Source organism: Panthera leo, chromosome D1 (assembly GCF_018350215.1).
Source record: "Panthera leo isolate Ple1 chromosome D1, P.leo_Ple1_pat1.1, whole genome shotgun sequence".
NCBI classification, from domain to species: domain Eukaryota; kingdom Metazoa; phylum Chordata; class Mammalia; order Carnivora; family Felidae; genus Panthera; species Panthera leo.
Window position 1 is genome coordinate 671,943 of NC_056688.1, and position 23,792 is coordinate 695,734.

The window sequence follows — 23,792 nt, forward strand, 5'->3', positions numbered from 1 at the left end:
AGCATCACTAGTCCCATTGTGAATTTTAGTTGCACAAAGCAGCGGTTTTTAGTGTTTTCCACAAGTGAGTTCCATGTAATGTGAAACTGTTCGATATGAAGCCAGAAAAAGAAATGGAATTGATATTTTACTTTTTTTAATGTTTATTTTTGAGAGAAAGACAGAGTGTGAACTGGGGAGGGGCAGAGAGAGAGGGAGACCCAGAACCCAAAGCAGGCTGCAGGCTCCAGGCTCCAAGCTGTCAACCCAGAGCCTGGCGCTGGGCTTGAACTCACAAACCATAAGATCATGACCTGAGCTGAAGTTGGACACTCAACCCCCTGAGACACCCAGGTGCCCCTGGAATTGATATTTTTAAAGAACATATGCAAAATTTACCCAAATAGGAAACCCACAGTGATGGAAGTTTTCACAACCAATGATAGGACCAGGACACAAGAATGTAATGTTTGCCTCAAAAATTCAAAACCTTCACTACCTTAATTTCTCTGTGGTGTATATAAAGAATAGGATACAGAGGGGCACCTGGGTGGCTCAGTCCGTCAAGCGTCCCACTCTTGATTTTGGCCGAGGTCATGATATCACGGTTTGTGAGTTCAAGCGCCACGCCAGGCTCTGTGCTGACAGGGTGGAGCCTGCTTGGGATTCTCTGTCTCCCTCTCTGCCCCTCCCCTGCTCACGTGCACGGTCTCTCTCTCTCAAATAAATAAACTTAAAAAAAAGAATTTAAAAAAATACAATAAAGAAAATAAAGGACTTATTGTGGCCCCTGTAATTTCCAGGTGTATATGCTTGTGGTGCTTCTGACCTGGAAGAGATCCCAATGACACGATCCTCCTGCACTAATTCCTGAACAAAACTGGGGCCTTGGGTGAAACAGAAGCGGCAGTTTTGAGACGTCAGTTGCTATGATCGGCCTGCAGAAAGAGCAGAGGCCAGCAGTCTTTGGAATTCAGGTAAGTCCTGGGGAACTGGACTCCAGGAGGAAGACGGTGCCACCCGTCAGTGCACCTATGTCTCCGCCCATGGGCGCGCCCTCCTTGCGGGACCCTCCCCACTCGTGGGACACCTGACTCTCCACCTTCGAGGGTCCGCTGGATCCACAGCCCCTGCTGCCCCCGCGTCAGCTGATCTGGAGGTTCAGGGTGGGGGTCAGGGTGATGGTGAAGAGCAGATCCTGCGCCCACCCGCCTGCATCTGCGTCCACACCTGCCGCTCACTCGGGAGGTGCGGGAATTTAGGCGAGGAAACAGTCTGCCCTGATGAGAATTCCAGAGCACACGCAGCGTGACAAATCGGTTCCACACACGCTTCAACGGTTCGTTTGGTTGTCTGAGCTGTGGATAGATTTCGTGTCCGGCAAACCTGTGGGGCAGAGGAGGGACGTTGTTAGAGACTACCGACAGCTCCATGTGTAAATTCAGATGCGGGTTTGGGGTGATGCTCCCATATGACGATGATGAGGCCCCCAGGGTGACTTGAAGGATCAGCTGATTCTGACTCATATTACTGCATTCTTTCTCTTATAACATATTGGTAAAGAAGGAGAGAAGTTATTTGGCTTTGGTTGTTTCGTGGGGGTTTTTTGAGTATAGTTGCCATAATGTCATGGCAGTTTCAGGCGCATGACGCAGTGACCTGGCCAGTCCGTCCACCATGCTGTGCTTGCTACACATGTCCCCACCTGTGACCATCCCAACTCTTACCATATGAAATGTGTCCCCCGTGCTGTGCCTCTTATTCCTATGATCTACTTCCATAACTGGAAGCCTGTGTCTCCCACCCGAAACCCTTCACCATTTTGCCCACCCTGCACCCCCTCTGCTCCAGCAGCCACCAGTTTGTTCTCTGTATTTATGGCCTAAAAGTTATTTGAATGGTTTAAGGACAGGCCCCCCCATATGTCAATAAATTGCTTCTCAAAAGCCTTTCAAATACTTTTTACAAAATCATGAATGTGTCAGATATTCTTAGAAGCAAAGGGAGAGATCTATGAATAAGTTCAGCTGTCCCTAAGGTGAGTAAAATAGACAAAGACTCGCACATACACTGTAAAAATGTGAACATATCGCCTGGAGAATAGAATCCAAAAGTATAAGGTATATAGCGTGACCCATAATCCTAAAAGGATAAGAGCCCCTGACACAAATGATCTATGGAGTCTCTTCTACTCAAAAATTCTGCTCTTCTATTATTAAATTTGCTAGTAGTAGATAGCTAGATCCTTGTGGCCAGTGTTTCTTAATTAGCATGGATTGGACTGTAATTACATACTATTTTAAGCTTCAAAAAAAGAATGAAATTAACTTCTATTTTAAGACAATACTAAAATGTTTTTGTCCTTTCTGTCTTTGGATCACTGCATTTTGGAACTGAGAGGACGCATGAACTTTATACTACAACAGAGGACTAGCCACAAATGCACTCGTATCGGGAAGGTCACGTTACCCCTTGATCACAGTAAAGCACTTCTCCAACCACAGATATCTGAAGCTGTGCACCAACATTTAGAGAAATGTTCTTCCTCCAGCTTCTCATTCCCATTAATATATATATATGCATACATATATATTATATATTATCATATATTATGCCTATATATATATACACATATAGGCATCTGGGTGGCTCAGTCAGTTGAGTGTCCAGCTTCAGCTCAGGTCACGATCTCACAGTTTGTGGGTTTGAGCCCCATGTCAGGCTCTGTGCTGACAGCTCAGAGCCTGGAGCCCACTTCGGATTCTGTGTCTCCCCCTCTCTCTGCCCCTCCCCCACTCGCATTCTGTGTGTGTCTCTTTCTCTCACCAAAATAAATAAACATTAAAAAAAAATTAAAAATATAGATATATATCAGTTAGAACCCAAACATAATAAATTCAGTATAGGAACAAGACACAAAACAGGAGAAATCAGGAAGCATCTTCATCTTCTTTGAGCAAACTTCTTAACCTCCCCCGGGGCCTAGGTTTCCTTTGTTACAAAAATTAAAAGGTAGGGAATCCAATCTCCTCCCTTTCCCCCCATCTGCCAAAACCTCACTCAGCCTGGACGTGCCTCCCTCAAATTACTTCTGCCTGCTTGAAAAGACGGTGGAAGAAGACCTGGAAAGGGTGGAATGAGTCCTTTAGAACGCAGTGTTGACTCACAGAGCCGCGATTCTCAGATCAGACACAACGATTTTGCCTGTATTCAGAAATGGGAGGTTGAAAGATGCCGTGAACATGTGATTTGAAGACCCACAGCTGTTTGGGAGAAAATAGCAACAAGAGACCTTTAGGGATAGATTTAGTCAGATTATTCATTCGTACCCCGTTGTGTACAGAATCAGCATACGAGGTAAAAGGGCGGGCTGTCCTGCTCCCCAGAGAGCAGGTGAGTGAAGCACCAGAGCTACAGGGAGAGATTTAAGGGAAATAGTTATGTTGGTGTTTACATAGTTTTTTCTATGTTGTGTGTCAGTTAAAATTGTTCGAAGAGGAAAAATAAAACCAACATATTATAACTTAGATTTGAAGATTAATATTTAACTTTTTAATCAAATGTATGTGTTGCCTGCAGCCAGGCTCAACAAACTATAGTTTGTGAGCCAGTAGCTATTTTTGTAAAACGAATATTTATTGGGGGTGTAGGGAGGGACGTGAGCATCACGCAACATCGGACATCCTTCCTCGTCTGGCCTCATCCTGACAATTAAATGTTGTATCAGTAGCTTATGGAAAGGGAGTGTGTTCTACCCCAACCTTTGTACCATTTGACCTTCACCCATCTCACCCACCCCAGCCCATCTCCAGCAACTCCCAGTCTGTTCTCTTTGTCTCTGAGTTAGAGGCCACACATAAGTAAGATCATGTGGTATTTGTCTTTCTCTATCTGACTTATTTCACTCAGTATGATGCCCTCAAGGTCCATCCAGGTTTTGCCAAATGACAAGATTTTCTTCTTTTTTATGGCTGAATACTATTCCATTGTGTGTATGTATCACATTTACCCAAGAGAAATGAAAACATCTGTCCACAAAAACACAAATCTCAAGTCTATTTATAACTATTTTCTCCATAAGAGTCAAACAAAATAAAACAGAACAAAGCCAGGAAACAACTCACATATTGTACCAGATGTAGAGTTGGACAGATTTTAATGCATTCATTCCATGGAAAACTGCCCAGCAGCAATAATGACCAAACTACCAAAACATAGATGTGTATGAACTTCAAAAACAGCCTATGGGGGGGCGCCTGTCTAGTTCAGTTGATTGAATGTCCAGCTCTTGGTTTCAGCTCAGGTCATGATCCCAGGGTCATGGGATTGAGCCCTGCCTCGGGCTCTGTGCTGAGTGTGGAGCCTGCTTGGGATTCTCTCTTTCTGTATGCCCTTCCCCTGCTCACATACACTCTCTTGCTCTCTCAGTCTCTAAAATCACACACACACACACACACACACACACACACACACACACACCATATCCAACTAAAGACACAGTGCACAAGAGAGACAAGATGGACCAGGAAGAGGAAAAGAGGGAATTTTATATTGGGTGATGAGCGTGTCCTCTGCCTTAATTGGAACAGTTTTATTACATGGTTGCTTACATATATCAAAGCACATTAAATTGCACGCTTACAGTTTACATACAATAAGACAACAGGTTTTACTTTAAAAAAAAAAAAAGGAGAAGAGGCCCTGTACACACCAGGTGCTGCGGCCACAAAGAAAGCCCACCCAGCCTCCCTTCCAGAAAGGACTTGCTCCCCACCTGTGAGGAGTGGTCTGCAGACAGGCTCCCGGCTCTCCGCAGCCCAGGCAGGGCCTGAAGGACTGGCTTGCCCCAAGTCCTGTCCCTCCCGGGCATCCTGCCGCCCATGGCTGAGTGGGCCACACTGACAACGGTACTGGTGCCAGCAGCGCCCACGCCCCGCCGGCCTGGGCCTCGCGCACGTGGGACGCAAGCCTCACTTCTCCCCGGGCCCAGCGTGGCCTTCTCTCTTGTTCCCTTTCAGGGCGTGACCCCTGGCACGTGTCGTCCGCCCTAAGAACCCACATGTGACGCCACAGCGTCCCGTTCCCACCGAACTTCCCTGAAGTTTCTTTGGCACAGGCCTCAGAACCCTGCCACCAGGACATCCCACCTCAGCTCACTGACAGCCGGCACACTGGAATGTTCCGATCAGCAGGAAGTCACGTGCAGGCAGCAGAACATGGTCGGCATGCTGGAAGTAGGGTCCTGGGGGACAGGAGGCTGCTTGCAAAGGCCGCACAGGCTGCCGGGAGCTCAGTGAGGCCACTTTGGTACCCTGGGTCCCACGCTAACAGGAAGTCATAGGAAACCCCCACGGGGCCTGAAAATATGCCGAAGAGGTGGTAATTGGAACCAGAGACCACAGATTTGTGTGCAAAGGGCTGCTCAGAGAATTATGCCAAGAATTGCCATGCTTTTTAATAATAGTTTATAATTACTACATAACTTCACTAAAATAATTAAAATAACGTCAATCAATTCTACACTAACACTTCTAAACAACTGTTCAGCTAGTAGATGTATACCAGTTATTTTATCCCTTCGTTCGTTCAGCAAATAGGTACCGAACACCTACCGTCCAGGCACATACAGCCCACCCTTTACAAGTACATTCAAGCTGCAGGTCAAGTTTCCACAGCGTGCTCTGCAGTTACTGGATATTTCTACCACCTGACACATCTGTGCAGAGAAAAACTCCAGGTGTGCATCATGGTGTGACAACCTGCTGGTGCCCGAGTCTGGACATCCATGACCGCCGAGCTGAGGGTCCCTGCCACCGGTCCCTGCTTTGCTTTCCCGGGCCTTTTTCAGTTTCTTTCTTTGTCTTCCTGGGGCACAGTCGGGTTATGTCGCATGAGTTTCAGGCACACACAGCTCCACACGTTGTGCCCTGCTCACACGGCCTGTCACTAACATAAGGCTACTCGGACCACTACCACACAGCACTGGTGTCCTCCCCGTGAGGTCACGTTTCATCCCGGTGACTTGTTCTCCCATCACTGGCAGCCTGTGTCTCCCCCTTCCCTCCACCCATTCTGCCCATCCCCCTACCTCTCCCCTCTGGCTACCATCACTTTGTTCTCTGTATTTATGGGTCTATTTCTGTTTATTTGTTTGTTTGTTTATTTGTTTGCTTGTTCATTTTCTGTTTTTTACATTCCACATATAAGTGAAATAATATGATATTTGGCTTTCTCTGACTTAGCTCACTTAGCATAATACCTTCCAAGTCCATCCATGTTGTCACTAATGGCAAGACCTCATTCTTTTTGTGGCTGAGTAGTGTTCCTGTGTGTGTGTGTACCATATCTTCTTCATCCGTTCATCTGTCAGTGGGCACTTAGGTCTCTTCCATGTCTTGGCTGTTGTAAATAATGCTGCAATGAACATAAGGGTGCATGCATCTTTTTGAATTAATGTCTTCATATTCTTTGGGTAAATGCACAGTGGTGGAATTACTGGATAATATGGTACTTCTCTTTTTAATTTTTTAAGGAAACTACATACCGTTTTCCACAGTGGCTCTGCCCGTTTACACTCCCGCCAACAGTGCACAGGTTCCTTTTTCTCCACATCCTTGCCAGCACTCGTTGTTTCTTGTCTTTTGGGCTGTAGCCATTCTGACAGGTAATCAGGTGCTATCTCATTGTGATTTTGATTTGCATTTCCCTGATGATGAGTGATGCTGAGCATATTTTCATGTGTCTGTTGCCCATCTGTGTATTTTGTTTAGAAAAATGTCTATTCAGGTCCTCTGCCCAGTTTTTAATAAGATTGTCTGGGTTTTTTTGATGTTGAGTTGTAGAAGTTCTTTATATATTTTGGATATTAACCCCTTATTAGATATATCGTTTGCAAATATTTTCTCCCATTCAATAGGTTGCTCTTTTGTTTTGTGGATGATTTCCTGCACTGTACAAAGGGTTTTTATATTCATGTCATCCCAATAGATTATTTTTGCTTTTGTTTCTCTTGCATTAAGAGACATATTTAGGGGCGCCTGGGTAGCTCGGTCAGTTAAGCATCCAACTTCAGCTCAGGTCGTGATCTCACAGCTCATGGGTTCGAGTCCCACATCAGGCTCTGTACTGACAGCTCAGAGCCTGGAGCCTGCTTCAGATGCTGTGTCTCCCTCACACTCTGCCCTTCCCCCACTCGAACTCTGTCTCTGTCTCTCTCTGTCAAAAATAAAATAAAACATTAAAAATTTTTAAAAAGGAGACATACCTACAAATATGTTTCTTTGGCCAATGTCAAAGAAATTATTGCCTGTGTTCTTGTCTGGGATATTTATGGTCTCAAGTCTAACTTTAGGTCTTTAATCCATTTTGAGTTTATTTTTGTGTATGGTGTAAGAAGGTGGTCCAGTTTCATTCTTTTGCATGCTGCTGTCCAGTTTTCCCACACATTTTGTTGAAGAGACTGTCTTTTCCCCATTAGATATTCTTGCCTTCTTTTTCATAGATTAATTGACCATCTAAGCATGGGGTTCTTTCTGGGCTATCTATCTTGTTCCATTGATCTATATATCTGTGTTTGTGCCAGCACCGTACTGTAGCTTTTCATAGCTTGAAATTTGGGACTGAGATACCTCCCAAGATTTTTCTCAAGATTACTTTGGCTATTCAAAGTCTTTTATGGTTCCTTACAAATTTTAGTATTATTTTTTCTAGCTCTGTGAAAAATGCTGTTGGTATTTTGACAGGGACTGCATTGAATCTGTAGATTGCTTGGGGTAATATGGACATTTTGACAATAATAATTTTTCCACTCCATGGGCATGGCAATGGTATATCTCTCCATTTTTTTCATCTTTAATTTCTTTCATTAAAGTTTTATATTTTTCAGAATACAGACCATTTACCTTCTTGGTTAAATTTATTCCTAGGTATTTTATTCTTTTTGGTACAATTATGGGATTGTTTTCTTAATTTCTCTTTCTGCTACTTTGTTATTATTATATTGAAACTCAACATATTTCTCTATGTTAATTTTGTATCCTGCAATTTTACTGCATTATTTCATTAGTTCTAATAGTTTTTTAGTGTGTTTTTTAGGTTTTCTATGTGTTTTATCATGTCATCTGTCAATAGTGACAGTTTAAATTCTTCCTAACCAATTTTGTTGCCTTTTATTTCTTTTGCTTGTCTGATTGCTGAGTCTAGGACTTCAATACAGGTGGTGAGAGTAGACATCCTTGTCTTAATCGTGGTATCAGAGGTAAAGCTCTCAGCTTTTTCCCACTAAGTATGATATTAGCTGTGGGTTTGTGATACATGGCCTTTATTATGTTGAGATCTGTTTCCTCTAAGCCCACTTTGTTGAGAACTTCTTTCATAAATGGATGTTGAATTTTGTCAAATGCTTTTCCTGGATCTATCAAAATGATCATACGGTTTTTATCCTTCATTTTGTTAATGTGATGTATCACGTTGATTGGTTTGCAAATATTGAACCATCTTGTACCCTGGAACAACTCCCTCTTGATCGAGATGACTGATTCTTTTAATGTATTGTTGGATTCAGTTTGCTAATATTTTGTTGAGGAGTTTCGCATTTATGCTCATCAGGGGTATTGGCCTATAGTTTTCTTTTTTATGTAATGTCTATCTGATCTTGAAGTCAGGGTATTACTGGCCTTGTAGAATGAATTTGAAAGCTTTCCTCCCTCTTCTACTTTCTAGAAGAGTTTGAGAAAAATAAGTATTAACTTCTTTAAATGTTTAGTAAAATCTATCTGGTCCTAGACTTTTGTTTGTTGGAAGAGTTTTTTGATTACTGATTTCAGGGCACCTTTTGAAATAACTGCTTAGCACTGAGCCTGTGAAAAGGTAGTGTCCTCTGCCCAACCACCTTATAAGTGAGAGGTACTTGCTACCCTGCTTTCTACCATCTCCTGACCCATGGCCTGGAACAGAGGACTGCTGTCCCCCAGATCATTCCCGAAGTTCCCCTCACCCATATCTGAGATCTATAAATAACAAATCTTGTGACTTTATTTCTTTGGTGTGGGAGTATTGCTTCTCAACAGATCTGTCTGTACTACCTGTGCTATACATCATGGAATGGAGGCACATTTAACTAGTACAGATTATATCATTAGCCACTCCTTCGTGGAATTGTTATACTAAGACCTTATTCTTGACACACTAAAATATATCTTTGTGAATGATTTGTGTGAGCACTCAAGTACATTCAGGTGAGATGAGTACCACATAATAAACTATTCAACACCAAGAAGCAAACAGCAGGGAAAAGAATTATTCAAACACATACTTTGAAAATTAAAGGTACATTCATTATTACGACAAAGGAGAGCAGAAATGCCTCTGCATCTGTTGGGTCCTCTAGGAAGCAGATGCCCAGAAGGAGGTGGAGGAGAAGGTGGTGGAGGCGTCTATGAAAAATAAATGGAAAAGGGAGCAGGAGCAGACTGTGATGCTAGCATCTGGACTCGTGAAAAGAAAGGGAGAAGCCAGGCAGATTGAGCAGAGAGGCCCTAGCCGGAGGTGCACCTCTGCAAAACTCTCGCTTGGCCCCCTTTGAGCTCTAGAGCAAAGATGGCTGGTAGAAGAGTCCCGTGTTGGGCAGAAAGGGTACTGTTACTCCCGCGGGGCTTAGCCAGTGCCTGAGCTGCCTGGGAAGAGGGGGTGGTTGCCATCCAGATGCTGTGATGCATCCAGAAGGTGCTGCCAGTGAAGACCATCAGCTACCTGCACTCCTCACAGCTGGTCAGCAGGTTTCTTCTTAAAGGAATATCTAAGCCACGGAACTCCATGGCTGCCACCATTTGCTCTATTCATGGGGCAACTGATAAATGGGAGTCACGCCATCAGACCACTCCACTCCAGTACAGAGGGACCAAATGGCAAGGCGAGCTAATGTCGACTGATCAAAACATTTTATCTGTGTTGTTATTCAGTGTCTTTTCCACGGTGGGCACTTGTTTTCTGGAGGACATTACCCGTGATGTAAAACCCTTCACACTTCAGCTCTACTCCCACACGTCCCTTCACAAGCCTCTCACAAGCTTTCTTGTGTTCAGTCTTTCAGCTGTTTCCCTTTCTGGCTTCTGACCAACCAGCCAGACCACTCACCACTACCTGAGAGGATGTATGTGTTTTTATGCATGTGTGCATGCACACACACACACACACACACACACACGCACTCATACACACCCTCCTTTTCTCACCTCAGGCCCCTTATTCTACACAATAGCAACAATCAAGTCCAATACTCAAAACTCCACGATTAGGAAAATTTTCCCTACCACGGTCTTGCAGACCCACACTTAAGTAAGGCTACAGTGTACCAGGTATTCATTTTTGGATCTCACTCACATACCAACCCAACCAGTCCATACCAGCTCTTTTAGCTTGCGTATGTGACTCCCCTGGTGGCCATAGGTGCAAGCTGACGAATGATGCTAATACCAACCTTGAAAGTGGCAAGGGGGTCTGGGATACTGTTGGTTTTGCAAACTGGCCCCCATGCTTGGAGGGCAAGGAGAGACCAAAGAAAGAGGCAGGCCACTCCAGATTGATAAGTGGCAGTTTTAACAACCAAGGGAGTTTGCATACAAGACTTGTCTTGGGCAGCTGCAAAATGAGTAACTCTCCACACCTACACGTCTTAATGGTTTGTATAGAGGTCTTGAATGAGTTCAGTCATGTATTCAGTCCCAGAAATCTCAACACATTGCTATCTCAAAGCTGAGTCCTTGAAAATGGCTCCCACTGTGGAAACAGTGGGCAGGATGTACATTCCAAGGATAGGAGCAGGGGTGAGGATCCTCTGATTGCCAGGTTCAGCTTCCAGGTCAACCGGTGGTCATGTCCTCTCGGTGACCTCCAAAAACTACTTGCTCTTGCAACTGACTCATGTGCTCTGGTTCAGCTGAGGCTCAATCCCAGACGTGCCATTTCCATCTTAGTGTGGAAATCAATCTTACGACTTGCTGCGTCTAAGAGAATCAGATTATAATGGCTACTTCTGGAAGTATGGTCATTTGGTGAAAACAGGCAAGTGTTTCTACTTTGCCAAGGTCTAGTAACACAACACACCAGGATCTGTCTCTTGGAAGGCATAAACATCTCTGCTACAGAAGGCATGGTTCTGCCACGGAAACCCAGGGGCTTGCGTTTAATTCTCCCACTGGGGTTTGCCATAAACTGCACACTACCTCTCTGCCCACAGCTGGCATCTCCACATCATCCCGTCAGCCAAATAGCCTGGAAGCACTAATTGCACTACAGCCCAGTCCTTATGCAGAAACTCTTCCTGCCTGGGCGCTACTCAAATCTGTCAGCCTTCTGGACGATGCAGCATATGGTCTAGAATACAAGTCTTAGGTACAGAATGTGCTGCTTTCAAAGCCCAGAGAGACCTTAGAGATACTGTGCTTCTTTCTTTGTAGTAGAGGATGCAAGATGGAGCAAATTATCTTTCACTCGAGTAGCTGTCCCAGCATGACTCTGACCACTGGAACTCTAAGAGATTTCCCTGTGTGGCAGGTTCCTGAGTCTTTGAAAGGTTTGTCTCCCATGCTCTGGAATGAAAGTGTCTTACCATGGTCTCCTGCTAGCCATGTCTTGTTTGTCTGACTTAATCAAGATGAGGTCATCAATGTGATGTTCTGTGGGATGTTCAGATGGTCCAGATCTCTTCTGACTGTATTTTGACAGAGAGCCCTAGAGCAAAACTGTCATGTGCATTTCTGCCTGTTCCATGGGAATGCCAATAGTTTCTAATACTTTTTTTTTCTGCTTGGAGCAGCAAAGAAAGTATTAGCCAAGGGTCGTCTGGGAGCTCAGTTGGTTGAGCGTCCGACTTTGGCTCAGGTCATGATCTCATGGTTCATGAGTTTGAGGCTCACGTTGGGCTCTGTGCTGACAGCTCAGAGCCTGAAGCCTGCTTCAGATTCTGTGTCTCCCTCTCTGCCCCTTCCCTGCTCACACTCTGTCTCTCTCTGTCTCTCAAAAATAAATAAAAACATTAACAAAAAAAAAAGAAAGGAAGAAAAGAAAGTATTTGCCAAATCACTGTGTGCATACCATGTGCCCGAGATCTTATTAACATGTTCTACCAATGAATCCATACCCAGCACAGCAGCCTCAATAGAGGCTAATACTTAGGAGAGCTTGTGTAATCTCTCTGCAGGACAGAGACAGGTGAAATAAACAGATGGGTGATGGGGACCACCACCCATGCTTCCTTATGATCCTTAAGGGTGGGGCTAATGTCTGTCCCATCTCTTGAGATGTGAGATATAACACTTTTTTTTAATTCATTACTATCTTGGCAGAACATAGAGGGTAGGAAGGAATGCATGCACTTTTAGAGGCCTCCCCCACCACAGGCCGAGGCCTACTATGCTAGCTACTCCAACTGCTATGTATGTCAGTCCCTTTTGTGTGTTCCTGAGCCAAGGAAATGATCACCAGTCCCCCAAGTCCTGGGCTCAGTAGACCCACTCTAAGCTGAAACCTGGCTACTACTTCACTCATTACCCAGTAGGAAGCCACAGAGAAACTTCTGGTCTATGAGTATAAACGTCAACTCAAGTCCTATGTCGAATAGTCCTCAGAACATCCGTGCACCAGCACCCAAGTAAATAGACATAGGTCCCTTTGAGGAAATATCAGAAGAATCATCATAGTGTAAATTCTTTATGGCATCAGGATCCTTTCTCCAGAACTAGGATTGCCATATTAAGTAATAAAAATATAAGAACTTAATTAAACTTGAGTTTTAGATACATAATTTAAAAAAACTTAGCATAAGTATGTCCCAAGTATTGCCTGGGATATACTTACATTAAAACATCATTCGTTGTTTATCTGAAATTCGAACTTAACTGGGTATCTAGTATTTTAGCTGGCAATGGTTCACTGCCCACCTCATCAGTGAACAGGTTCCAGGTGTGAGAACCAGATTGAGTCCAAATGCAGAGGAAGATACTGTTATTGGTGGTAGTGGGGTGGGGGCAGACCTCAGTCTCCTGCCCGTGTATTCTTGCCTTTCTCTGCATTTAGCATGTGGGGCACAACTATATGCCCCTGGGGACCACAGTTCCCTCAAGGCCAAGCCGCGTTGGTGATTGCCTTTGCAACCTTGCTGACCTCACAAGTAATCGTGGCCCCTGGCTTCTGGAAGTTCAACATCATCGACAGCTAGTGGTCATACGACCTCATCCCTGCTGCCATGAGCAGGCCCAGCTCTCCGGCCCTACTGTCAGTCCTGGCTTGCAGGGAGGCCACGTCAACACCCTGACTGGCCCACCACTGATGGCAAACCCATCCCTCAGGCCCTCCCAGTGAAACGATACAATTTCCTATTGGCTCACCTGGCCTCACATAGCACACCCTTCAGCATGCCCCCTTTCCTGCATCTCTTAATACTTTCCTACAGTCTGACCACGAAAGACTGGACTTGATGTCCTCTCACAAAGTTGAGTGAGTGCATGCATATATTTGCACTCCAGAGTTAGAGCAGGTTACCAGCGGCTGGCACCGAATGATGAGATTATAGGAGACTTTTTTCTTTATGCTTTTACATATTTTCTAAGATCTTTTTTTCAGAATAACGAAAACAATTTTTAAAAATAAAAGTGATGACAAAATCAAGCACATTGGAAAGGATCCAGAATCTCCTGGACCAGCAGTAACCATTTCCTTCCAATTTAGGTTTTGGGCTGTGCGGAGACTGGGGCACTGCCATGTCCGGAGCCGTTTGACGGGCCTAAGTAAGGTAGATGTCAAAAAAAACAACACAATCATTTGTGCCACTGTTGCCTAGGAGCTTAAAAAACTAAAAGCCCACCGACAGGTAATATTTTTTAAATTAGAGCCAGATTATAGTTTTCAGAAAATTCAATCCACTTTCATTCGTATCTGGAATTATGTCATGCCTTCTCCCGCTGTGATGGAACTGAATGGATTTGGACCGTGTGGGCATTAAGTAGAGCTTTTTCAATTTTTCGCATTCTGAACAAATTCTCTATTATTGATTGATCTTAAGAGCAGCTCTAATTTCATGATTTGAAAATGTACTGGTAGGCACAAGTATTTACTATGCTTTTCTTAAAACAGGGCATTTAATGGACTCAGAAAACTGAGCCACAAAAGATGACATCTGCACCCACCTCCCACACCAAACATCAGCAGAAAGTCTTTTCCTGGCCACTCACCTTTATTTTATATGCCCAAGCTACCAGAAAATTGCACTTCAAGAGCCAGAAGGAAAGGAGGAGATGTGGGCCAGAATTATAGGTAACCAGGGGATTCTGTGTGCTTCTCCTGAGACATTCCTCCTAAGAGTTTGCAACAAAGATGCTGAGTAGGCAGACCGTCACTTCAGCCTTCACCACATAATGACATGGCGTGATCAGGCGTATCATTAGGGCATGCTACAAAACGTTGTTTCTTCCTGCCTCATTCTGGTCTCCCCAAACCTGAATCGGTAATTCCAGTGGGTCAGTTCTCCCCAGAATAGAAGTATCTCCAGAACCTGCTGTGTGTTCCCACCACATCACTGCGATTACTGCAGTAAGATTTTGGAGCGGGACCGTCTTGGGTTCAAGTTCTGGCTCCCATGTGCGACTTTTGACAAGGGGCTTAATGTCTTTGAGCCTAGATTTCATTATTTATAAAGTGAGAATATCTACCACATGGCACATTTATAAAGATAAAAGATCATGTGTGTACTTCGCATTATAAGTAATACAAAGTAAATGCTCAATAAAATGATGATTAGCCTGTGTTTTATACCTTAATATCTGCTCCAAGCTCGATTATATGACATCCTCCTGATGGGACTGTCAGGAGGATCCCTCCCCTCTTCAGGCCAGCGTCTCCCTGCTTTTGCCACAGCCCCTGTGTTAAAAATCTTCATCATCATCACACATTTTCCGGGCTGAAAAGTTGCATCACAGTGCTTACTGAACAACTCTCAAATCCTTGTCTCGCCATGAAAGTTCTCTGTGCCTTGACTCTTGTTCCCTTTCACTTGTGTCTTTCACTGACAGCAACATATGGACACGTGCTGCGTGCCGGGTATGGTGGACGTAGTGTGAGCAAGACCGCATCCCTGCATCCATGCGGCACATGTAACCAGCTGCAGTCACTACCCAGAGCTCACTGCCCCCCGGGAACACCTCGCTCACTTACCCCACTAATGAAGGCGTGAATACTCGTGCCTCGAGTAACGAATAAGGGCTGCAACGTAGGCAAAGGTGAGGACAGAGATCCATGTCATTGAAGGGAGGGTTCAGAGGAAAGGAAGACAAATACAAAAACGGGAAATCCAGTCTCTGGTTTTAGCTTTAACACTAATGGGAGTGTGGGGCGAGGTGCTACAGGAGTCAGTGCAGGTATTTACAGCCATGCAAGAGTCCCAATCCAGTAGAGGTGGTTAGAGACGCTTCGCAGACAAATTGTCATGAGTGTAGGCCCTGAAAGATGGGTAGGATTTCTACAGCATTCCAACCAGTGGGAAGAGCATCAAACCAGGCCAGTCACCTTGGCAACCAGGTGTCACATTACCATCAGAGAAACTAATTGTGCATGTAATGATCTTAGGATTGCTCAGCTACAGGCATTCTGGTTGTCGAAAAACAGCCGTTCTCAAATGTTGGTGTCCGTCGGCCTCACCTAGACAGCTAATGAATGGCCCAGACTTACTGAAGTAGACCGGTCTTTAGTAAACTTCAGTAAAAATGGGCCTGAGCCTGTTTTTACCAACTTTCCCAGGTGATTTTTGAAACACGTTACATTTGGAGAACCACCGCCTTAAAAACTAAGCCAGTGCTTTTCCAAGTCTGGTCCGAGACCAGCAGCAGCAGCAGCAGCAGCAGCAGCAGCAGCTGGGAGCTGCTTACAAATGCGGGAGCTCAGAATCCACCCCAGACCTACTGAATGAGTATGTGTGTATTAATATTATATCCGGGTGATTCATGTGGACGCTTAACTGTGACAGGAACTGATTCAAACAAGTGGCTGTTAACCAGAGTTTCACACTGGAATCACACTGGAAGTTTTAAAATTTACTGATACCTGATCATACCCTCAGATTCTTACCATATTTGTATGGGCGTGGCCTGGACATGGGTGAGTCCAACGGGAAGCAGAGTCTATAACTCACAGCTCGAAGAATTTCCAGGTGTTCATGATTCTTTGTAAATACACCAAAGTAATATGGGCTCCTTGATATTTTTTCCTTGATAGTTTTTGTTTTTTTGTGTGCATATGTGTATCCAAAAATTGGATTGTACTGCTCACTAACGGGATTTTTTTTCACTTACAATTATATCTGGTTAACTTACATGATGTAATAGTTCATTTATATCTCTGTAAGCCTGAAGAAAAATCTGATTCGAGAGAATGATAAAGCAATTATGGTAAAAAATGGCAAGATTTGGAGAAGTTAGTGAAAGGTAAAAGGAAATTCCTTGTACTAATTTTTACACTTATCCCTTGAGTTTGAAACTATTTCAAAATAAAGAAAAAAATCACATATGTAGGACCTCTCTCCTCATTCTTTTTTCTAGCTGCATAGTATTCCTTTTACAGATTATACTGTATTTATTTCATTTAACCAGTACTCTATTGATAGACATACGGTTTTTTTCCTGTCCCCTATATTACAAAAAAATTTTCAAAGTTAACATCCTTTTATTTTTTTTTACAATATTATTCCATTTATTTAAACTGAAAAAAAACAAACTTTACCCATTTCTCCCAACACCCCTCCCCACCCCCCAGCCTCCTACAAGCACCAATCTGTTCTCTGTATCTATAAGTTTGGTATTTTTCTTTGTCGGTTGGTTTTAGAGTCCACATGTAAGAGAGATAATACAGTATGTCCTTCTCTCTCTGACTTACTTCATTTAGCATAATGCCTCAAGTTCCACTCATGTTATCACGAATGGCAAGATTTCATGTTTTATGGCTGAATAATATTCCACTGTGTCTGCATACCACATCTGTTTTATCCATTCATCCACCAATGGACACTTAGGTTGTTTCTGTATCTTGGCTATTGTAGGTAATGCTGCAGTGAACTTAGGGGTGTATATGTCTTTTCAAATTAGTTTTTGTTTTCTTTGGACAAATAAATAAGCAAAGGTGGAATTGCTGGATCATATGGTATTTCTATTTTTAAATTTTTGAGGAAACTCCATCCTGTTTTCCACACGTCTGCACCCAGCAACAGTGCAAGAGGGTTCTCTTTTCTCTGTATTCTCACCAACACTTGTTATTTCTTGTCTTTTTGATGATAGCAGTTCTAGCAGGTGTGATGTGTTATTCATTGTTATCTCATGGTTTTTATTTGCATTTCCCTGATTATCAGTGATGTTGAGCATCTTCTCATGTACATACTGGCCATCTGTATATCTTTGGGAAAATGTCTATTCAGGACTTCTGCTTATTTTTTAAACAGATTGTTGGGGGGGTTGTTTTGTTTGATATTGAGTGGAGTTCTATATATATTTTGGATATTGGCCCCATTGTCTCATATGTGATTTGCATTTATTTTCTCCCATACAGATTACCTTTTTACTGATTTTTATTGTTGTTGTGCAGAAGCTTTTTAATTTGATATAGTCCCAAGTGCTTATTTTTGCTTTTATTGCTTTTGCTTTTAGTGTCAGATTCAAAAAACCATCACCAAGACTTAGGTCAGGGAGCTTACCTCCTATGTTTTCTTCTAGGCGTTTTATGGTTTCAGGTTTTACATTCAAATATTATAGGTATTTATCTTCATTCAGGTATTACATTCTTTAATACATTTTGAGTTAGTGTTTGTGTGTGGGGTAAGATTGTGGTCCAGTTTTATTGCTTTGCATGTGGCTGTCCAGTTTTTTTAACACCAAATATTTAAGACACTGTCCTTTCTCCATTGTATATTCATGGCTCCTTAGTCATAAATTAATTGACCATATATGTGTGGGTTTATTTCTAGGCTCTGTATTCTGTTCCACTGATCTGTGTGTCTGTTTTTATGCCAATACCTTACTGTTTTAATTGTTATAGCTGTGTAATGTAATTTGAAATCAGGGACTATGACGCCTCCAGCTTTTTTTTTTTTTTTTTCTGTCTCAAGATTGCATTGATTATTCTGGGTCTTTTGTGGTTCCATGCAAATTATAGGATTGTGTGTTCTCCTTCTGTGAAAAATGCCATTGGAATTTTGATGGGGATTGCATTGAATCTGTATATGGCATTTAGTAGTATGGGCATTTTAACAATATTAATTCTTCCAATTCATGAGCATGGAGTATCTTTCCATTTATTTGTGTCATCTTCAATTTTTTTCATTAATGTCTTGGAACTTTCAATGTACAGAACTTTCACCTCCCTGATTAAATTTGTGCCTAGGTATTTTATTCTTTTCTGTGCATCTTTAAATGGGACTATTTTCTCAATTTCTCTTTCTGATAGTTCATTATTAATGTAAATGCAACAGATTTTTGCATATGAGTTTGTATCTCCAACTTTACTGAATTTGTTACTTTCAACTTCTTTAGGGTTTTCAATATATGGCAGTATGGAATCTGCAAGCAGTGACTGTTTTATTTCTTCCTTTCCAATTTGAATGCTTTTTCTTTCTTCTTGCCTAGTAATTCTGGGTGGGACTTCCAATTGTCCTATAAATTAAAAAGAAATCTAACTGAGGAAATTCAAGGTAAATTCCAGAATATTATAGTAAGCTAACTTTTTGCTAACTAACTTCATTCTGTATTTATGTACACGTTTAGTTTATCATATGTTATGGAAAAATGTGACAGACTCTGTGTGTCACATACGTAAGCACTTTAAGTTATAAAAGGGCCCAGAGCCAACAATTACAGCTGGCGAAAGTGTCTAAGAATTGTTTAATTGGTTGGGAAAAGCAGATGATTTTAAGATTCTCCTAACAAGTCAGGACCTGACATTTAAGAGAATATTCTGTGGGGCATCTGGATCGCTCAGTTGGTTAGGCGACTAACTTTGGCTCAGGTCATGATCTCACAGTTCGCGGGGCTGGTTCATGGGTTTGAGCCCCACATCGGGCTCTGTGCTGACAGCTTGGAGCCTGGAGCCTGCTACGAATTCTGTCTCTTCCTCTCTCTCAAAGAAAATAAATAAAAATAAAAGAGAGTATTTTGAATCTTAGAAATCAATAATACTTGCATATAGACCATGTCTGAATTATCATAAATTCAGAACGAGCATATAATTTTGTTTTACAATTAAGGTTGCATTCTAATGATAATGTATATTTTATAGTCATAAAATTAATGAATTTTTCAGTCAGAGAAGACAAATACTATATGATTTTACTCATATTGGAATTTAAGAAAGAAAACAAACAAGGAAAGGGGAAAAAAAAGTGAGAGAGAAAACCACAGAACAGACTCTTAACTGCAGGCAGAGAGAGCACTGAGAGCTACCAGAGGGGAGGGGAGCGTGGAGGGGAGGGGGGCGGTGGGGAAGGGGCTGGGGAATAAGAGCACACTTACCTTGATGAGCACCAAGTAATGATGCACGCAGTTGTCGAATCACCATATTGTACACCTAAAACTAACATAACACTGCAACTTTACTGGAATTCTAAAACTTAACCTAAAAAAATTAATGACTTTTTGTGGCGTTCACATAGACATTTTAAAAAGAAAAAAATCTTGGTGCAGGAGAACCATGCATCTTTATTTTCATTAATTAATTAGTTAAACTTATTTATTTTAATAAATTATTTAATCTCCTATTACCAGTAATATTTAAGATTATATTGCCATCTGCTGGTGGATATTTTAAGGTTAGTTTTAAACATTAATGATGTAATGCTTATTTTGTTTTAAATTAAGGCTAACATTTTTGCTGTTGTTTTCAATGAATGTATATTTCCTATTAAAATTTTAAAACTCATAGGAGAACACCATTGAACCATCATATAAATCTGGAACATAGTTAAAGTATATTCTAAAATATGCTCTGGGAACAGAGGATTTATGAGAGTACTGATGTGCATGCGGGGGTGTGGCTCGTTGTCCCCCTCAGTTCCAGACTAGAGGATACTTTGCTGTGTCAGTACAGCTGAGTTTGTCGGCACCGGGGATAGAGATGTATTCTCTGGCAAAGGCACGGACACTAAGAAAGCAGACGAGGGGCACCTGGGTGGCTCAGTCGGTTAAGCGTCCAACCTCGGCTCAGGTGATGATCTCACAGTTCGTCAGTTCAAGCCCACGTTGGGCTCTGTGCTGACAGCTCGGAGCCTGGAGCCTGCTTCGGATTCTGTGTCTCCCTCTCTCTCTGCCCTTCCCCCACTCACACTCTGTCTCTCTCTCAGAAATAAATTTAAAAACATTTTTTTTTAAAAAAGAAAAAAAAAAAAAAAGAAGAGGGGACACATGTCACTCTGCAGGAGGAATGTCTATGCTCCATTGTCTTTCCACACAAGAAACCACTAGCTGTTAACGGGAAGCATGGACCATTTCTGCACATTCAGGGAATGCTGAGGAGCCAAAATTTAGGGTCATCTACCCAGATATCCCCATCTTTGGTGCTAGGGGCCCAGATTCTCCCAACCAGGGCCCTAGATGTGACACAATGGATCTGTCTTGTTTGGGCATTTTAACCATTTTTGACATGCTGTCAACTCCAGCAGTTGGATGCTGGCCTTCATCATCTTTCTCTGCCTTCCTGGTGGCAGGAAATAAACATTTCTTTTTTTCTTTCTTTTTGTAGTTTCAAGTTTTTACTCAAATTCCAGTAGTTAACATACAGTGTAATATTAGTTTCAGGTGTACAACATAGTGACTTAGCGCTTCCACACCTCACCCGGTGCCCATCACAGCAGGTGCAATCCTTAATCCCCAACACCTGTGTCTCCCATCCCCCTACCCACCTCCCCTCCAGCAACCCGCAGTTTGTTCTCTATCGCTAAGAGTCTCTTTCATGATTTGCCTTTCTTTTTCTCCCCTATGTTCATGTGTTTTGTTTCTTAAATTCCACATGTGAGTGAGATCATATGGCATATGGGATTTGTCTTTCTCTGATTTCACTTAGCAGAATACTCTCTAGTTCCATCCATGTCACTGAAAATGGCAAGATTTCATTCTTCGAGATGGCTGAGTAGTATTCCATTTGTGTGTGTGTGTGTGTGTGTGTGTGTGTGTGTGTGTGTGTGTGTGTGTGTGTACACATAATCTTCTCTATCCCTTCATCAGATGATGGACATTTGGGCTCTTTGCATAGTTTGGCTGTTGTTGATACTGCTGCTATGAACATCAGGTTAACATTTCTTTATATACAATTAAATAGGCCTCTGGCTTTCATACCCAATTTCAATTGCCTATTTATTATCTTTCTGAATCATGAAGATGTGTGGCAATAGCAATCCAATTCGTTCATGCTTATTGCTTCTACGTCCTCCATATCTCACTTGGAGGTGATGCTTGCACTTGCTGGTGCTTCCTTTCCCATGACAGACCGCCACAGGGGGCCACCAAAGGAAAGACAGACCACCACAGGAGGCTACCAGGGAAAGTTTCTATGTGCTTCTCCTACCAGCAGTGATGGGGTTCTCATCACCAGTGCAGCAGGGAGTGTCCCAGCTCCAAAACCCCATCTTATCACCTAATTTTGAGACTGCATTTTTTAGGAATTAGCCCTTACAAAAGGAGCGAAAGGAAGCAGAACTGGGCAGAAGGAGAAGTGAAACTGCAGTGCAAGCCCAACAATTGCAGAGTGCACATCGCACACCGCAGTTGTCCCACCTTGGGCTGCAACACCAAGCCCTTTTGCCTTGTGCTACTTATCAGTGGATGTGAGGTTCTCCAACCAGCAGTGACCTTGCTGAGCAAGGTGATGCTGAGCTCCCGAGGGAGCTGGCAACGGGAAGCTGTCTGTGCACTGCCGTCCCCACAATGGGGCTGAGTCCCCACTGGAAGAAGGATCTGGGCAGCACATCTGGACACCCATCACGTGGCAGCAGCAGAGGGAGACCCAGGCGGAGATGGGAAACATTTGCAGGATGCTGCTGCCTGGAGCTGGCAAACGGGGGGAGCAGTTTTGGAACTAGACAGGGAATGTGGAGCTGCTGGGCCAAACAGGCACCAGACTCACCTCGGGCTTCTTCAGTGATGCAAATGTGATTCCAGATTAAGGATTCAACTGTCCAAACAGAAGCGGCCAGGAGTTGCTTTCTTGATTCTCAACTAATGGATAGAAATTTGAACTCAGAGGCGGCCCCAGGTAGGTTCTGACTTCCGTATTGTAATTTCTGTCACTTGAGGACTTCACAGCATAGAAATCCTGAGTGCATTTAGAACATGTGAATTGGACAATCACTGTCTACCCTCACTTGCATCCTGTCCAGGATGCAGAAGGCTGCCCTGCATCGAGATGCAGGGAAGACACAGGCCAACATCTGCAAATTCCTGGAGGGGTGGTTCTCCACAGGGTGGATATGCTGGCCAGAGACACTGGGAACCAAATGGCTTCCCGCATTTCAGGGACACGGAATTCCACAAAATCAATAACAGCTCTTCATCAGAGAGCTCTACAGCTCAAGCCTTTTCTGACTCTGCTCATCGTTATTTGAACACGAGATCACTTAGATCAAGACAGGTGAGCAGGCCAGTAATGTTCAACTCTGTTTGTGTAACAGAAATTCTGAGTCTTGAAAACAAGGGTCTAATTAAGCCTCCAATGCAGACAAGCCATGACTTTCACCTAATTCCTAGAACTGTGTTAGCTCACAGACCAATCCTTTGAATAGGAGGGAGGCCGGCAGGAACAGCACACATAGGTAGCCAAATTGTGCAGTGCGCAACTTTAGAGGACACCATTCACTACAAGGATTGTTTAGCAGCATAAGACAGTAAGGTATGTTGAGGACCAGGTGCTGTTTTCCAATCTATCCAAAGTCAACACTGAAAGAGAGGTTTGCCTGGTGGTGAATCCTACCTTAACATCACGAGTAGGCATGGTGGTCCAGCCTCCTAGCTTTCTCTGGTGGGGGCGCTGAAAGTCTCAAAGAAGAAAGTATTGAAGAAAGTAAAATACCCAAACCTCTCAGGGATTGTTGGCTGTTAGTCTTGGTGGTTAATTCCTGGAAAAATAAAATGCTATGTGGTCTTCTTATCACTATGGACACTTGCAGGGTCAATTGTAAGTGGATGTTTGACCCAAGGCTGCTCTACCATAAGCCCACCTGGTTATTTCCCCAGTTCCTCAGTATTTAATGGAGTATATATCCTTGGCCACTGGCAGAATCTGCACAATATATGGTAGAAAAATCCAAACCCAAGCCCCTTTGGCTCTCCAGTTCTATCACGAGTCAATCAAAAGCAATGCCTCAACCATGTAAGCATCTCTAAAGTCTTGGAGAAATTCAGGGTAAGGATTTATACTACACCTCCACTTAGTTTCCTGGTTTGGCCACGGATGAATGTAGATAAGTCTTAGAAAATAAGAGAAATATTTTAAGTTTAATCAGGTGGAGACTGCCTTTACCCTTCTTGTGTGTGAAACCCTGACAGTATCTAACAGTGTCTAACGGCATCTGTGACCCCACCCCAACTGGTGAGTAGCTCTCCCTCAGAGAGTGAAGACATATTAAGCCTAGAGAAGTGTTAGAAACAACCCTACGATCTCACACTCTCTCTAAGGCTGTAAACTCAGGCTCCGTTCTATTGCGTAACCCAGTTCCTGGGGGAGCATGGGGACAAGGAAGGACACGAGACAAGCCAAGGCTGCAGGAGGAGAGGAAACAACTATCCTGCAGCCTG

At 43.2% G+C, this 23,792-nt stretch overlaps 1 long non-coding RNA gene across 1 annotated transcript; it reads left to right on the forward strand.

Moving 5' to 3' along the window:
* The first annotated feature begins 786 nt into the window (after nucleotides 1-786).
* Nucleotides 787-16,445, forward strand: LOC122199161. Its single transcript, XR_006193388.1, has 4 exons — nucleotides 787-956; nucleotides 13,705-13,768; nucleotides 14,110-14,289; nucleotides 15,045-16,445. It is a non-coding gene; the product is annotated as an uncharacterized LOC122199161 (long non-coding RNA).
* Nucleotides 16,446-23,792: the final 7,347 nt, after the last annotated feature.